Genomic DNA, 18,268 nt, shown 5'->3' with positions numbered 1-18,268 from the left:
GTAGTGCTGATAGGATTGTTTCAGCTACTTAACCTGCAGGAGAACAATGAACCTGAATGCAGATAAGAGCCCTCCAGCTATTAACTGCATTCAGCTGAAGGCTTCATTTGCATGCTAATAAGCTATTAAGTAGCTGATGGTTTATGCAAAATGAGCACTCAAAGCTGTCACTCAAACTGTCGTTTGAGCGATTTTTGAGCCATCATCCCTCGGTGTAAACCAGCCTTAAAGGGGTTGTCCCGCGCCGAAACGGGTTTTTTTTTTTTCAATAGCCCCCCCTGTTCGGCGCGAGACAACCCCGATGCAGGGGTTTAAAAAAAAAACAAACGGATAGTACTTACCCGAATCCCCGCGCTCCGGTGACTTCTTACTTACCTTGCGAAGATGGCCGCCGGGATCTTCACCCTCGGTGGACCGCAGGTCTTCTGTGCGGTCCATTGCCGATTCCAGCCTCCTGATTGTCTGGAATCGGCACACGTGACGGGGCGGAGCTACGAGGAGCAGCTCTCCGGCACGAGCGGCCCCATTCAGAAGGGAGAAGACCGGACTGCGCAAGCGCGTCTAATCGGGCGATTAGACGCTGAAAATTAGACGGCACCATGGAGACGGGGACGCCAGCAACGGAACAGGTAAGTGAATAACTTCTGTATGGCTCATAATTAATGCACGATGTATATTACAAAGTGCATTAATATGGCCATACGGAAGTGTATACCCCAACTTTGTTTCGCGGGACAACCCCTTTAACTGTTCTCTGTGCGATTTTAATACAAATTAAATGCATTTCCATGCATTTGCTATGCGTTATTGCGATTTTCACATGCAATCTTTACCGCTCTGCATTTTGTGGTTCGTTTTTTTCATGTACTGCCAATAGTAATGCGTTAAGAACGCATCACACTCCCATACAAATCGTTTGCCACGTGATTGCGATGCATTCTTTTATGTTCCCACAGAAAATAACAGGGAATTCTTGAACAAGAATCACACCAAAAAATAAGACCTGTAGCAAGTTGGACTATCGATCCGAAAGAAAAAAAAAAAAAAAATCACTCATCTGAATTAACCCATTCAAGTAAAAGGGTTCTTTTCCCGTGCCAGTTCAGTCCATCTCAGTATTGAACAGAACTCGCGCAAGAAAACCGCCCGTGTGAATGCATCCTTAAGACAGGCTCACAGGAGCGTAATTTCATTGCATGTTACATGCGCAAAATATGCGGTGAATGAAAGCGCAATGATTTTCTTTGATCCATTCACACTTGCGTATATTCATTGCGTATTATATGCGTTTAAGAACTCGGCATGATTTTACAGCATATTACGAGTGATAAAGCCCAATTGTTCTTTGTGCGTGTGTATGACAACGCTGTACACACGCAATTACATTGTGTATGTGCGGCGTTTTATACGCATGCTGCTAGGAAACAAGAACAACAACCTAGGAAGCCAGTGCCTGACAAGGTGCGCAAGGCATACGCGATCAGAATCACAGTGATCGCAGCTCCACACGCCGATAGACCAAGTTAGAAAAACCGCTGCATGTCCAAATTTTGTGAGGTTCTTCTATTATGCTATGGGATTTTCATGCGAGTGTGATGGGTTTTCAATTCCAAGGGCAGCACACAACCCTATGTTAGCCTATATGCATACACATCTTTTGCACACGGACCAGAGGTAGCAGATCCGATTCCTGCCTAGTTCATGGATGTAAAATAGGACATGCCAATGTGCAGTGAATGCTGGCCAATGTGAGCTGCGCCCAAATCTCTCAGGTGCAACTCGCACTTCCAGCTAGTGCGCACTTAGCCTTACATTGTATGTAATAACTGTCCGTTTTAGGATCTGTCCATGTATGCATTCAGAGCCTCCCTGAGTTGGTCAGTCAGGTTTTGGATAGTTAGATATAATAAAGTTTGGAGAAGTCCACCAGAGGATTCTCCAACAGACCTTGGCCCTGGTCCAATAAAGAACCCGAAAAGTCCAACAAGAGCCACTCCCATTTAGAGGCAACTTTGAAACCAATCTAGGCCTTTTCATGAATAACCTATTTCACTTTCCTGTTACTGTATCCTGCGAGGGCAGATAATAACAAAGATTACAATGTAATTAAAAGTGGATGTGCATATGTTCCATATAACTGGAGGGGGAGCTGTCAGATCCACCTCCTCTGGTGGGCCCGAGGTTCCCTAGTTTGACACAGTGTAATATATGATACTGCAGTATAATTGGTAGACCATTTGAATGTCTGCTTTCCAAACGACTTCACGTAACCCAGAACATTAATAAAGGAGTTCTGATTGTAATTTTCTTTTATGTTGCAAATAGACCGTGCAAACAGTGTACGAAGCAGAAATAAGGAAGCGCTGAGTGGCCATTATTAAAAGGCAATAAACAATAATAAACCTAAACGACCGCTATTTCCAAGCTATTAATTTTGATCGGTCTCTTCCGGATATTACATCCTCCTAGGGGTGGTAAACAGGTTAAGTTTTAATATTACAAAAAAGGAGTTACTGTATGTGCATTTTACAAAGCTGTTCAACCCGATGTCTTATAACGGAGAACAAACTAATCAGAGGAGGGCTCCCCTAGAAGGGGCTTCTGAAAGAAAATTACCCTTTGAGGTTCCCTTTAAAAAGGTATAATGGGACCTGCAGAGGACCATGCAATTGTTATAGGGGCAGCCTATGGGAAAACATGCTAGAAAATTAATTATTTTATGACCAATTGGTGGAAAATGGTGCAATACATTAATAAATATGGCACATTTACTCCTTTTTTTTTTACACTTTTCATGTTCCATGGCAGTTTCCACATCTAATTGTGGAGCAAAAATCCACCATGTGAACATACACTAGGAGTTCTATAACATGGTAGGCGCACAAACCTGCACCCCATGAAAATGACCTCAGATGGGTGACTCATGCTATTTGTGCCACTTTGGGCACAGTGCAAAACTTTTTGGGCAAAGGTGCTGTGGCACACAACATTATTAGTGTGTCAAAATGTGCCACCCAAATCTTGAACATTCCCTCTCCTCTTACGTGGCTGCTGTTTTTGTCTCACTCCCACCTTCTAAGAAGAGCACCTTTTTCCATTCTTGGCATCTGATGCAGCATAATATAACATTTCCTATAACGGTACCAAATATGGCTCATGCATTTTCCGATTTCGCCAGACGCTGTTATGGGAAGGGGGTCCTGTGACCGTTACCGGAGGTTCCTTTGCTCTCGCCTTTACTGGTCGATGTTACTAGCATCATTGCCATTACTAGCATCCTGCTGTGTACCCATGGCTGTTGCCGTTACTGGGGGTCTTTGTGCTGATCTGGTGCTATTGTTGCCCCTGTTAGAGTATCTTGGCATCTGAGAAATTATTCCAAGATTGTTGCAAATTTTGACCTATGCCTGTTTTATCCCTATGATTATCTGACACTATGAACATGGGAGGTAGCATCGATATACACATTCCTCATATCCAAGAACTATATTCAGCCACTTCTGAGTGTAGTCGTAAAATATTTGGGTCGAGCGGATTTATAAGATGCACTTTAATTAGACGAAGATGGGCTAAGAGGAAGCCCATCTATAGACGTGGTCCATCTGCCAATTCCTATGCAGTTTATTACTGGCAGCGGATAGATTTCAAATTAACATTATTCAGCGCACATAATGGTAATTTTCTGTTTACCCAGAAAACAAACAGAAGTGCAGGTTAAATAAAGCAACGAGGATTCAATCCCTGCGTTTCCTACTTTGTTGCACTTCTTTAATCAGCTTTTTGCATTCACCATCCAAGGTCTGCCATTCATTTTTCGGGTTAATTTTAGACATTGAATCTAGAATAATCCAGTGGAATTACGCTGAATATTTCCACGGCCACTTTACCAGTTGTAAGAAGACATGAAGCATAAGATATTCCTATCTTCTAAGTGGGGGTCCCGTTGGCAAGACCACCACTCATCGCTAGAATGTACGGGCTGCAGTACTCACCACCCCTCTATAACATAATTTGCAAATTGTGAGTTAATAGATGGCGGTGCCCCTATTCAGGAATCTATTAGCCAGAGCATAGAGTGCTGCGTATTACATAGATAGCCTATTGATTTTAGCCTAGCTTAGTTTCTCATGTAGTGGTGCTAAAGGAAAATTGAACACTTGCTCTATGGCTGCCTACTGGGGATTTCGGCAGCAGGGTGGCAACTGCTGTTCAGCTTATCGGACAAAGCTTTTAAAAGTGAAGTGAATGTGACCAGAGGACAAAATTTGAAGTTGCACAAGGATGAGGAGGTGGGAGTAATAATATAATTGGTGCCCTTCACTTCCACTGTTCTGCCACAGATCTGACCGTTCCAGGGCTCCTCTTCTGGCTTCTAAGGTGGGAACAGCACCCATCTGACCAATCACTGTGTATTGGTAGGGCATCAGTGGTCTAAAATAATACACGCTTTTCTCTAATTGGCTAGACGGTGGAAGAGAGGTGGGCCTGGACATGGTCAATCTATGGCACAAGCGGGAAGCACCTGGTAATATTACTCCCAGGTGCAACTTCAAATTTTGCTCGGGACCAAAAGTCAACTAAAGCGATTCAAGTCCCTCAAAGAGGTCCCTTGACATCACATCCATTCCCGCCACTTAAAGGAGTTGTACCAATCTCAAGTTATCCCCTATCCATCAGTGCTCCATTCAGTCTCCTCCCCACTGAGGGGGTTGCAAATAAGCCTGCGGTGAGGAGGACAGTGGACACAGGACCCCCATTCTCAAGATCGTGGGGGGGGGGGGGTCAAGACCCCCACGAATCAATACATTATCCACTGTCTAGCGGATAACTTATGATCACCTTTAATTGCATTTACAACGCCTTTAACAGTGCTTTGCCAAGCAGCATTTTGACAGTGCACAGCACACTAGTCATCCACCAGGCCAAGGAGTCTACACTGGGCATTTTTTTCCCATCATCGTCTTGCAGTTGGGAGAGTGCAATAAGGGCTAAATACTATAATTTGTAATATCAGTGTTCCTGACAGTGGGCTAAATATAATATTTGGACATTTACTGTAAATGCGGGCTTTTACACTGAATTCAATGCATCCTGTGTCTATATTACCATCCTACTGCATTGTGAACAGAGATGGCTGTGTCTGGCTCTGACATTAAAATTAATAGGATGTCCCGTCACACGAACAGGAAGTGCTATAGCAGAGCGGTTCTCCCATTGATTTCTTGGCATCATGGTGCTCAGGAGGTGAGTGCTAATGCCAAGAGTTCAGACGGTGACACTACGGCCTCTGACTGGCTAAAATGGACACCTGACTTTCATAGAGCTGCTCTTCTATTTCCCAGGGGGCTGAAGACAGGAGAGTATTGACTTATTTTATGCCATGCCCAGCTGTTAAACATAAAAAATAATAATTACAATGGGAAAACCCCCTTTAAGAGAGCCATTATACGAGCGGCACTAATGCTGATGTAGCAGTGTTAATTGCTATACTGCACCTGCACTTTCAAGCATGTAATGGCACCCTTAGGAACACTGAAATTGTAGTAGTTCTATTGTACTGGATTACTACAAGCAGGGCACCCGGATTACATGAAATGCAGGCTCTACAACATTATAAAACTTTCATTGGCCAACTCTAGAAACTGTCAACTGACAGGTAAACGTGACAAGAATGCGGTTACATGATCATGCACCTTATGCTCCTTTACATGGAATGAATTCTCAGCCCAATGTAACGAGTGACGATCGATGTGTAAATCAATCAGCGGTTTTTGGTTTGGTTTTTTTTCAGCCAAGATTGGGCTTATGCGAACAAACAATCAATTTCTATATGATTGTTTGCCCCCATCGGCCGCCGGTACATCACCTTGTTCCTATGGGAGGATGAAATGAACCGCTGATCAGCAAGCATTTTTTATGCTAAAAGCAAAGTAAGAGCCAATCAGTTGACAAACGAGCATTTGCTCTTCGTCAGCTGATCGTTGGTTCTTCTACACAGCCTGATTGTTGGGTGAATAATCAATAGTCGGCCTGTGTAAAAGCACAATTATTTCAGTCCCCGCACATGTATAGCACTTACTAGTTTAGTAGGATTACCGCAACAATGGACAGCGATGAACCATTACCACTACTCATCCATTAAACTGGAGCACAATATGCTTTAATTGCGTTACTGTTCCTCAAGAGCCCATTGGTGCAAATAAATGACCAGCCCTCCCATATTCTACTCCAGAGAAACTTTCCCAATGAGGAGTGTTCCCAGTAGATTGGAAAGGCAAATATACCGGACCAAAAACTGCAAGCAATGTCCAGACTCGGAATTCGGAGCTCCTCCTGGCATTGACCATACGTGATTCTACTAATCCAGTAGCACAAGATATGCATTAAACCCTTTCCAATCCACTGTCTGACGTCTAAAGATATTATGATTTATGGCTGTACAGCTCCGATGTTGAAAGATGTCCGTCGGGGTTCTCTTACTGTATATTGCCTGCCGCTCTGCTGTCGGAGCCTATCCAACGTGTCACCTCATGCAGTACTGGCTTTAGCCAGCAGATAGCGCCATTGTGTAACGGCAGAAAAAGAGAAAGCCCCCTAGGAAAACCAGGATACAAATTGGATTGGAAAGGGTTAATCTCACAGAATTAAAGTGATGATACTTAGGAGCCATTTATTACACATTATATTTTGCTAGATTAATGCTCTGCTCGCTTGGTATCTGCAGAAATGTAATTAGAAGGGAATTACCAATGGATTCTTGCAAGAAGCACTCACTCTGAAGTTGAGACAGGGGTATACCTAACGTTCCTGCCGACTCCATTGAACAGTGAAATGCTGTCAGTGCCCCCTCTGGAATAAACACTGGAGGTTCTCATAAGACCCCACTGATTACAAGAATGAGGGTCCTAAGTCTATAGTTGATATTAGGGGGAAAAATAGAGTGGAGGCTGTGCGTTGTCCATACAGGTCTACAGAAGTAGGCAGGTAGGTGCACCACACTCAGTAGAGAACGGAAATTCTGGTCCATTCTTCTCCTTCTCTTGGGCTAACTCAGACAAACAGGTGACAAAGCCGATTTGTTAATTTCTTTTAAATGAATAGGGATCCAAATTAATAGCAGAACATATCAGAAGCTTTCATGCATTGGGATTTAATGGGCACAACCTTAGTGGTCAAGAGTAATGAAGAGGTCAACGGGAACATCCCAGGTGATCTACAGTAGTAAAAAGGGTTAAAGGGCTTGTCCGGGACTTTTACTATTGTTAGAATATCTTGGCATCTGAGAAATTATTCCAAGATTGTTGCAAATTTTGACCCATGCCTGTTTTATCCCTATGATTATCTGACAATATGAACATGGAAGGTAGCATCGATATACACAAGAAATAATCCTCAGAAATAAGAATATGAAAGCACAGATGCCTCCTGCATAAATTAGAATGTCGGAATGCTTATGGGAAAAGGTCTCTGCCTTACGGAAAATCTTCATGTACCCCATGTAAACAATCTTCCATAAGCACAGCACAAATTCCATATAGCGAATAACATTTTGCTATATTTTCTATTGCATATATCAATCATTTTAAATGAATAGATCAATATATAGGATGGATAGGTCATCAATTCTAAACCTGAAACTTGCAAGTCTATCTACAACCGTAGACAGAAACTGCAGTTAAAATGTAGAAATAAAGAATGTCCCTTGTGATGAAAACCGAAACTGTGAGGAGACCGTAATAATAATGCAGAAATGGTAAAATGAATAAAAGAGCAGTCAGGGTAGAATCGTACAGATAGAATAGCTTGAGTGCTATTTAACAGCTAGATGGTGCAGCTTTTCATCTCTTTATTAGTCTGCTGCGTTCTAATCAGACATTCCATACTGAATAAGAAAAGATCTGATACTTCACTTAACACACAGCGCCTCCTAGTGGCAAGCATCATCACCTACAATATATATATATTTTTTTTAATTTCTCTTAGGTGATGAGGTTATCCTGAGGATTTCTATTACAACCACTATTCTCTGAGGTATAAATGGTGACTTCTTCTATGTGCCAGTAAGATGTTTCCATTATCCCTTGTTTACTGCTCCTGTTTTTTCACCAGATATTTTGATTCTTGCATTTATATATCTGTGGGTTTGGATGTATATTCAATAGCGCTTTGGCAGCTATGTTTCTTCTTTTAGCACATGGATCCTATATTTTAATGCATACCTAATAAAAGTTTTAATATTTCTATTCAGAATTCACCCCATTAAGGTTTCTGAAATCAACTCCCCTAAGATTCGTTAATCACCCCATCTGTAAGAGTTGTCTCATATGCGCTATGAAGATATAATGACATATAGAGAAGGGTCCAGTTAGCATAGAACCGATACAAAACGTTGTTTCCACTCTGGAGGACTCAGGGTTACCTTGTATAACATTCCTTTGACTGGGCACTATGTTTAGCTACACTTCCCCTTTAATAACTACTTCCTTATATTTGTAGTACTTCCTTAAATCACATACAACTCCTTAGGTTTACAGTTTCAAAAAAAATAAAATAAACGTTTTCTTCTAAATTTACTTCGGTTCCCAGGTCTCTGGTTTCTATTTCAGTACGGTATATATATTGTTTTTCTGAGCAAGGTGTTGCCAAGTCTCCAGGGCTCAAGCATCCATGATTTATTGTGGAAAGCCTTAAAATGGATTGTCCCACTTCTCTGTTTTTCTACAGCTCCCTACATTGTGCAGTGGCCTGGGTTGGTACTGCAAACTAAGTTCCATTCATTTCAATGGGACTCAGCCTGCAGTACCAATCTGGGCCACTACACGATATACGAAGCCGTCTGCTTCCTGCAACAAAACAACTAGAAGTGGGACAACCACGTCACTTTGCATTGAAAACAGAACAGGTTCTTCAAGAAAATACTGGCAGCCTAGCTTTCAGCTTTATACCGACCAGCAGAATAAATGGGCTGTAGCGCTTTCAAGTGGAGGTCTCAGGTAAGAATGAATGGGCTTTGACGCTATGGAGCTTTATATCATCATGCTGGGATTTTCTACAGGGGGCTGGTGATAGTATCCCCTTCTTTGCCCTTCCCTTGACCCTTTGGTCTATATATTCAACCCTCGTTTGCTATCAACGCACAAGCCACCCAATAGCAAAGGACTACCCACAGTTGAAACCCATTCTTGCATAGATGCAATATTACATATATAGACTAGTGTTACCTTGATCAGTTATTCGTTTCCATCTGAAACTGCTCGCTTCTACTTGGGGTTATATATTTAGTTTCTAGTCAATTCCACAGTCATTGGAATGCTGTAACATGAATCCTACCACAGAAACTGCCTAGAGGGGGACACAGGCATTCCTATTAGAGTTACTGATGATCACACAGCTCCTGTCACACAGGTATAATAGAGGAGATCACACTCATTCTCCTGGCTGTATACTTATGGTCTGTAGCTTATTTAGATGAATATATAAGGTAATGATAATTAAACTGTCCCTCCAGCAGGCAGAAATGGTATAGTGTCTAGCTAGAGCTAAAATCTTTGCCTCATATAAAAATTGTCAGGCTAAGAATAGTACCGCTACACACTGTAAAATAGGCATACGGCCATATTGTGAAAATGTACTTCGTTGTGGTGAAGAAGGAGGAAACCTATTAGTCATAAAATAGATTCACCTGTCAGCCCTTGATCTGCGGTTGTAGAATTTGATATGGCATTGTGGAAAAGGTTTCCATGTGGGAAGAATACATGCCGTATTATTTCAGAGTCTTGTACGTTCTCCAGAAGTAAATTTAGGGTTGTACACACTGGTATCTGACAGATAGCAGCTCACTCTCGCCCACAAACCCTTTGTACTTGTCTTTTAGCTTCTGGCAAGGATTTTGCATCACAACATGAAAAAAAGCAAAGACTAAGAAATTGCACGGCCTCGGTTGTTTCAGTCTTCATGCAAATGAATGCAAATTATTGTAATTGCCCGAGTTAAGATTAGCAAAAAATAGATATTTTAAAGTTGACCTGCCATGTTAGTTAAAAAATATATATAATTAAAAATACATTAAAATGTGATTTCCTAATCTCAGTGTCTGATACCAGCAAACTATCAGCTAAAATGGCCCTAGGCCATTGCAAAGCAACGATCCAAGAACGCACCGGGTGAGAACTGCAGATCTTCTTACCTCTGTGTATTCTGCTGCTGTCACCGATTCCCTGTAAGTGGGATGAAATGTTAGCTTATATAGTTGTATAAATGCTATAAGCTACTGAAGTTTTTATTGTGCAATGGCTGTTTATCATGCTACTGTGTAAGAAGATCTGTACCATCGTGGCCTCCTTGTGACTACTGTGTGCATGGTCTCGATCCCAGCTAGGAGGCCACTCTAACATTTGAATTAAAGCGGTTGTCCCACTTCTAGATGTTTTTCTGCAGGAAGCAGAGAGCTCTATACACTGCACAGTGGCCAGGGTTGGTACTGCAGTCCCATTCACTTCAATAGGTTTCAGCCTGCAGTAACACAGGAAGCTAAGCAATAAATTCTTGCATAGATCAAATATTTTTTATATATTATATATGCTAGTGTTACTTTGATCAGTTATTCGTTTCTATCTGAAACTGCTAGATTCTACTTAGGGTTATAGGTTTAGTTTCTAGTATAGATGAGCGAGCATACTTGTTAAGGCAATTTACTCGAGAGAGCATTGCCTTTTTTGAGTACCTGCTGGCTCGTCACTGAAGATTCGGGGGGGCTGCGGGGGTCGGCGGAGGCTCATCTCTAGTTTCCAGTCAATTCCTCAGTCTATGTAATGCTGTAACATGAATCCTACCACAGAAACTGCCTAGAGGGGGACACAGGCATCCCTATTAGAGTAACTGATGATGATCATACAGCTCCTGTCACACAGGTATAATAGAGGATATCACAGCTCATTCTCCTGGCTGTATACTTATGGCCTGTAGCTTATTTAGATGCTATAGAGCAAGTTTTGGGGAGAAAAGCACTGCTAGACAACCGCTTTAAATGATCACCGTTTCAGGCAGGGCAACATTCGAGTCTGCTGACAAATTGTAGTGCATGGCTGACCTCAAGGGATGCGTTTGTGGCTGGTATAAATAGCGGATTGTGGCACTCATGCGAGTGTAATACGCTGGAGTGTAGCGGAACAGTGCTGAGAGAAATTGGCTACTGTAGTGAAGTGAATTGCTAAGTGATGTTAGCTGCTGTAGTACATGTAACTCCTGCGAAGTGAGTCGATGAGTCGAATGGACCACTGTGTCATATGAGCTGCTGTTGCAGAGCAAGCCTCAGGTGTCGAGAGTGGAAGCAAGTAGCAAAGTTCTGAGAGTACTTGGGTGAAGCGGAAGACTCTAAACTGCAGAGAAACCCTGGAGCCTCCTGGCCGTAGAAGCAATCCCGACTTTTTCCAGTTTGTGCCAATAAAACTCGCTTACATGCCAGGCACCACATTTAACCCTTTCCAATCCAATTTGTATCCTGACTTTCCTAGGCAGCTTACTCTTTTTCTGCCATTATACAACAACACTATCTGCTGGCTAAAGCCAGTACTGCATAAGGTGACACATTGAATAGGCTCCGACAGCAGAGAGGCTGGCAATATACAGTGAGAGAACCCCGATGGACGTCTTCCAACATCGGAGCTGTACAGCCTTAAATCATTATGTCTTCAGAGGTCAGACAGTGGATTGGAAAGGGATAATATGTGTTATAATAAACTTACTTAGAAAAGGGGTACAGCTTAGTAGCAAATAGGCGTGGCTTAAAATGTGACATTATGCACCAAAGTTTTGCCGTCAACAGGTGACGAAACTTAGCCCAGACAGTTAACAGATATCATCCAACATGAACCACTGTGATAAATGTGTCACATTTAGAAATACATAGAAGCATGCCTATGAGCGTTCCTAGATAACTTACGTAGAAGAGGTTAATTGGAAGGAGCCAACGCAGCAGAAGTATAAAGCAATGAAAAAGACTCATGGGCGCAGGAAAGGAAAGTGAAGAGCAGAAGAGTAAGATATATATGTAGCAGAGAAGGGGTTTGAAAGGAGAGATGGCGGCTGAATGCATCACCCTATCAAGGCCAAGGCAGCGGTACTACAAACCCTAAATCCAGAGCTAAACCTCTCAGCCAACGACAGCAGGCCAAAAAATGAAAGCCAGCCTGAAAATGTATGCTTTTCTTAAAGAGTAACAGGACTTTTTTGAAACTTTTTAGAGGTCAGAAAGACAGGTCAAAAGTTTTCATCAGGGAGATCCCTCTGCTGAGAACCCTGCTGATCAGTAAAATAAGGAGGCTGCAGAGCTCATCCTCTTCGGTACTCTTTGTTGCTTACCGACTCCTCTCGGCAACGTAAGACAGACTCAGAGATCCATTGATATCTTCTATAGACCTCTATGTGTGCGTCTTTAGCTGCCGAGAGGAGCTGACAGGCAGCGAAGACAATCGAAGGGGCACAGCCCTCAGGTGAGTACTGCAGCCCTGTCATTCTAGTGATCAGCAAGGTTCTCGGCAGCAGAACCCCCACTGAACAAAACTTTTGACCTGTCATTGACTTGTAGAAGTTTGAAAAGTTGTGCAGTTACTCATTTGAAGGTGAGCCAAAAAGATAAAAGCTGTCAATCGTCAGTTACTATGCTTGCAATCCTCACCCATTGTGCTATAGAAAGGGCAGTAGTGGTTTTACAACTTCAATGGATACCTGTAAGGAAATATTGGAGCATGCTTCTTTTATCGTTGACCTAGCACATCTGAGTGTTGACTTCTCACCTTTACATTGCCCCAAATGCTCTTTTTCAGCCTGCCATGCAAATCAATCATTTTAATGCAGATCAAAGTTAGCGGCCTATCCCCCATCTTAGTCGGACATGACCGAAATGTTATCACAAGGCTAATTGTAGTCCGCTCATGTTCCACCCCATCATTAGATTAATTGCTGCCATTCACCCCACAACCCAACTGAAAACCTCATGAATTCTGCATTACAGACTGCAATAGAACGGTTAAATCTGTACAGACAAAACTGTCCTCTCGCCGAGCAATGGAATCAGACAGATGTCACTGTGCATTACAGTGGAGATGGCATCATACCGCACGCTACTGGGGGTGCACCAAATCCTTTTATACTTTATTTAAAAAAAAAGACAAAGATGTAATGAAGGAAAACTTTCATTTCAAGTGATAACTTTATTAGAGGGGCTACAATACCATGTTGCACTTGATATCTCTATATAATCAACTGTGAAGGTTTGAAGAAATCTGAAGACTCAAGGGACTTTCTGGAGAAACTGACACGGTGTTCAGAAGTCAAGTTAAAAGATAATAGTAATAAAATGGCTTTTTTAGAACATTTAAAAAAATTGCAGGGGCTTAAAATCATGTAAAACAAAACAGAGAAGAAAAAAAAAAAAAAAAGAGAAAACTCAACTTACTCTAGCGGCTCCCCATCTAGCGACGCAGCCCAGGTCTAGCCACAAAGAATTTTGAAGAACCAGCATGTGGTCGCGTGTGGTTCATTGTGCATGTGACGGTTCAGCCAGTCACAGGCTTTAGGCCTCATGTCCACTGGCTAATTCTATTTTCAAAATCCATGGGGGTGTCCCGCACGTATGATCTGCGCCCATAGGGATGCATGGGACACCCGCAGGTAAGTAAATACCTATGGATGTCATTTATCCCTGCTGCATGGATCGCACGTGCAGGTAATAACCCGCAGCATGCTCAATTTTCTGCGGGTTATTCCCCCTGGATGGCTCCCACAGGATGTCATTGAAGCCTATGGAAGCCATCCGTATCCGCGGGCACACCCGCAGCTAAATTTCTGCTCTGCCGCGGGAGAGTAGAAGTTTAAAAAAAAAAAAAGGGAGTGCGCCGCGCATGCAGAGCACATCCACTGGGCTGCAGAAAGAAGATCCGTCCGTGATGGAGGGCAGATCCGAAGCGTGCGGACAGGTAGGTAAAATCAATTTATAGGCCTCATGTCTGCGGGAAAGGAGGGACCTGCTGCAGGATTCTGCATGGAGAATCCACGCAGGCCCGAATTTCCCAGTGGACATGAGGCCTTAGCAGGGATTCTCTCACAGCTGCTGAAGCCTGTGATTGGCTGAGCGCTGCAGATATGGTGACCAATGAAGAGGACAGTACAGTTGGGGGCTATGATGACTGAGGGGTGGAATAGAACCCCATACTTTATGCGTTCATTACTCTGAACCCCATTCTTTTACACACCGTAAGCCACGATTGGACAGCAGTTCCTTAAAACGGAACCAGTCAGCATCTTCATAGCAATTAAAGCACCAGACCGCTGTTATTTAGAAGGGTTTAACTTTTAAAGATGTCCATGTAATAAGCGGGCGTCTTGGTGTCATCTATAAAAGGGAGTTATAAGTTACTGGAGAGAAGTCCAAGCCTCTTCTCCACCGACATTGGATGCATGTGCATAAGAAGCTGCTTGATTGTGCGGGATGTCCTGTAGTTTCCGTTAGTACTAATTCGGAATACGTACGACTTTTTCATTGCTTTTTATTGCGTTTTTTCTGGGAGACAGGGTCACTGAAAAAGTGCATTACATCATGCTGCAGTCTGACAGGCAGCCTATCAAGCCACCCCACGGGGATGGCTTGATAGGAAGTCTCTCAAGGTAGCCCTGGGGCCTTTCAGAAGGCCCCCGGCAGCCTTGACACCTGCAAGGCTCCCCTAATACAGCGGCATTTAAACGGTTAATAGCCGTGAACAGCCGATCGCGGCTATTGCCCGCGGGTGTCAGCTGTACTAAACAGCTGACGCACGCGCTGTATGCAGAGAGGTCGCCCCGCAACCTCTTTGCATACATACCCCGTAAATGTACGTCTCTGAGCGGGAAGGGGTTAAAAGGGGTTGTCCGAACTGTAAGATTTTGGGACAATCCTTTCCCCATGCAGTAAAATAACAAATCGCGATATACTCACTTCTCCCGGCTCCCGCTGTGTCCTGCGCCAATGCTCAGTCCTCCACTCTGGTTTATGTTTACAGCTGCAGTGTGGCCCAGTTTACAGGGGGCTGCAGCCAATAACAGAGCTCAACAATCAAAGAAGAGGGGAATAGAGGACCCCTTTCTTGAAATCAGTATGGAACTCAGCAGCGTTTTTTTTTTTTTTTACTACAAGAGGTGACAAAAAATATATGTCTGTTTGATGCAAAACACTGTGAAACCACCCTTGAAAGCAGCTTATACAGCCATGTATCCATGAGCCTAAAGTAAAACAGCTAATGCACTCAATGAAATGCACTAAAAAAAACTGCACATCCTCTAAAGCCCCGTTTACACGCAGAGATTGCTCAAAATTCGTTCAAAAGATAATTTGATTGACTGCGATCATTTTGCATAAGCTGCGCACTAATGCCCATTAGTAGCTTATTAGCTACATGTGCATGTAAGTGAACCTCCCTGTGCTGTATGCAGATAACAGCAGGTGGTCTGTTATCTGCATACAGCCCCTTTGTTCTGCTGCAAGACTGCAGCCGAATAAAAGATTTTTACGGTAAGTTATACCAAAAATCTTCTTTCTTGTCCTGTTTATTGGGGAACACAGCCAAGACCTTGGGTATAGCTTCTGCCACTAGGAAGCGACACTAAGCATAAAAGTGTTAACTCCTCCTACTAGCTATATCCCTCCTGCCGGCATTCAGTTTGCTCCGTTTGTATGCAAGCAGTATGAGCAGCCAAGTAGGCTACGACGATAATACTTAATAAATAACAATGCTCAAGAGCTATAACTCATTCTACCACCATGTGCAACACTCTGAGAACAGTCCAACCCAGAGGAGTATATGTTACAGACCTAATAACCGACTGGGTGGGTGCGGTGTCCCCCAATGAACAGGACGAGAAAGATTTTACAGTAAGTTATACCAAAAATCTTATTTTCTCATCTGTATTTTTGGGGGACACAGCAAAGACCTTGGGATGTTCCAGAGCAGTACCCAAGGGGGCAGGAAAATCTAAGAAGCCGCAGGTGTCAAGAAGCGTAATCAGCGCTTTAATTGAAACCAGCATTAACGATACATAGGCATCCAACATGCTCAGGGACGGAGCATAAATGGGCCTGAGTGAGTGCCTCAGCCACCCACTGTGAGAGAACTCCCGACAAGGCACCCGCTGTCCGAGTAACATGTGCCGTAACACGGCCTGAAGATATGATGTTCCTGGCACGGTGACCCTGTACTGCCGCCTCGGAAACCCAATGACACGACTTGTGCTGTCCGAAGTACTAGCATAGAGCCAAGGTGATTGACAAATACCACTTGAAAGAGGTACTCTTGCAAAGTCAGAACCAAACCCACCTATGACCGGCTAGTCGCTATTGTAGATCGATGTCTTCATTGACGCGGATCTCGATACTACTTGCAGTGAGATAGCATGTAAGCAGTCGATAACGATCTCCTTTTGAGGAGAAGTAAAAGTCCGCCAGTTAGCGCCTCCTGCTCGGGAGGGAGACGATTGGCCAAGGTGAGCCAGATGCGACGTCAGTACCAGCAGCAACTGAACAGAAAACCCCAGCTGGGGGCCTTCAGCTGTCAAGCTAGATAAACTTCAGGGTCCTCTGAAAACCAGCCTGTAAACACTCAGCTAGGCAGGCTGCCGTCAATGACAGCACTGCCGCTGAAGGATTAGTAGGGAGCATCCCAGGCGAATGCGTGGGATCTACAGCTACCAGAGGGAATGGGAGATGGAAACACATGGCTCAAAAATACCATTAGTATCAGCCCTCTGAGACTGTGACAATGGCCACAGCCTCCACGTTCCACATGAAGCCTATGCTTTTTGAAGAAGTCTAGCCCTGGAAATGGCATCTCTCAGGGTTTCCTTACCAAGAGGTCAGCGCCACCACATGACTAACCAGGCACCATAAAATTTGGCATTACTGCAAGATTACACAAGCACGGAAATCTCACTGGTCCCTTTGTGGAAACATCCGGAGTTGGGAGGGGTGAGCACTAATTGACATTAGTATCAGTGTATACCGTTTCACAGACTCCTGCACACAAAAAAGCAAGAGGAAATAGTGTAGGAGGATCGCATCTTGCTTCTGGATGCACCTGGTATAAAACACTTTGTCTCCGGGACGGCGCTCTATAAGGCGCAGGCCGAAAACTGAACCAGACCTGTGAAAAGGCAAACTTACCACCAGCGGCTCTCCGCCATACTGGTGACAGAATGCCTGTACAAAATGAGAGGGTTTTGAAAAATAGCATTTGTACAATTGCTGAGGAACCCCAGCAAATGCTCTGCTGAAGCAAATTCACCTATCCAACTAAAGGCGCGTTAGTCATAGAGTGAACTGAGTTTCGTCGAAATGAGGCACTAGAGGATGCCTGGCATCTTAACCCTTTCCAATCCACTGTCTAACGTCTAAAGACATTATGATTTAAGGCTGTACAGCTCTGGTGTTAAAAGACGTCCGTCGGGGTTCTCTTACTGTATATTGCCAGCCTCTCTGCTGTCGGAGCCTATCCAACGTGTCACCTCATGCAGTACTGGCTTTAGCCAGCAGATAGCACCATTGTGTAATGGCAGAAAAAAAGTAAGCCCCCTAGGAAAACCAGGATACAAGTTGGAATGGAAAGGGTTAACTGTTTGGATTAGTGAAGTAGTTGTCAGACAGGCTCCAGTGTTGGATCAGAACCCTATGCCTTGTACCTGCGCAGGAAGGATTGTGGAGAAAACACTCTTGGAGCGAAGTTGGAGACTGCTCTGAATTACAGATCACGCCTTACAGTCACACTGCTGATAAAAACAGCCACTGCAATGGCAGAATTAACAGTTTACGCAGGCCGCATAGTGGGAAAAAAAACACCTGCCAACATGGTGGCAAAATACACATATACCCACTGCACAGCGGCAAAATACACACGCCGCACAGTAGCAAAATATATGCGCTGTATGGTGGCAAAAAAACAACAATGGCAGGCACAGGGACACAGGAGGGGGTGTCGTGTTACGTACTCTGCCGGGTGTCCTGATGCTAGGAATGCTTCCTCATTTCCAGCAGCAATCCCCATCTGCTTGTCGTCCTTTAGAGAGGATGGGAGTTCTCCAGGATGGAGGACACTATGGCTGGCAGGTCACTATCAAGTTTTTTTCAGAGTTGATGTGCCTCCTTTTCTTCTTGGAGCAGGACAGACACTTGCCGTCTGCCCTCCTCATGGAGAACAGGGAGAGTCCTGCCTGCCCTGCTGACACATCCATGTAGTCCTGAAGAGAT

General features: G+C 43.8%; 1 protein-coding gene across 1 annotated transcript in view; it reads right to left on the bottom strand.

Annotated features, from left to right (window-relative positions):
• The window catches only part of NLN (neurolysin), a 61,123-nt gene that overhangs the window by 17,941 nt on the left and 24,914 nt on the right, over window positions 1–18,268 (bottom strand). The window lies entirely within an intron of this gene.

This window comes from Eleutherodactylus coqui, chromosome 5 (assembly GCF_035609145.1).
Source record: "Eleutherodactylus coqui strain aEleCoq1 chromosome 5, aEleCoq1.hap1, whole genome shotgun sequence".
Lineage (NCBI taxonomy): Eukaryota > Metazoa > Chordata > Amphibia > Anura > Eleutherodactylidae > Eleutherodactylus > Eleutherodactylus coqui.
This window is presented reverse-complemented; position numbering and strand designations above follow the sequence as displayed.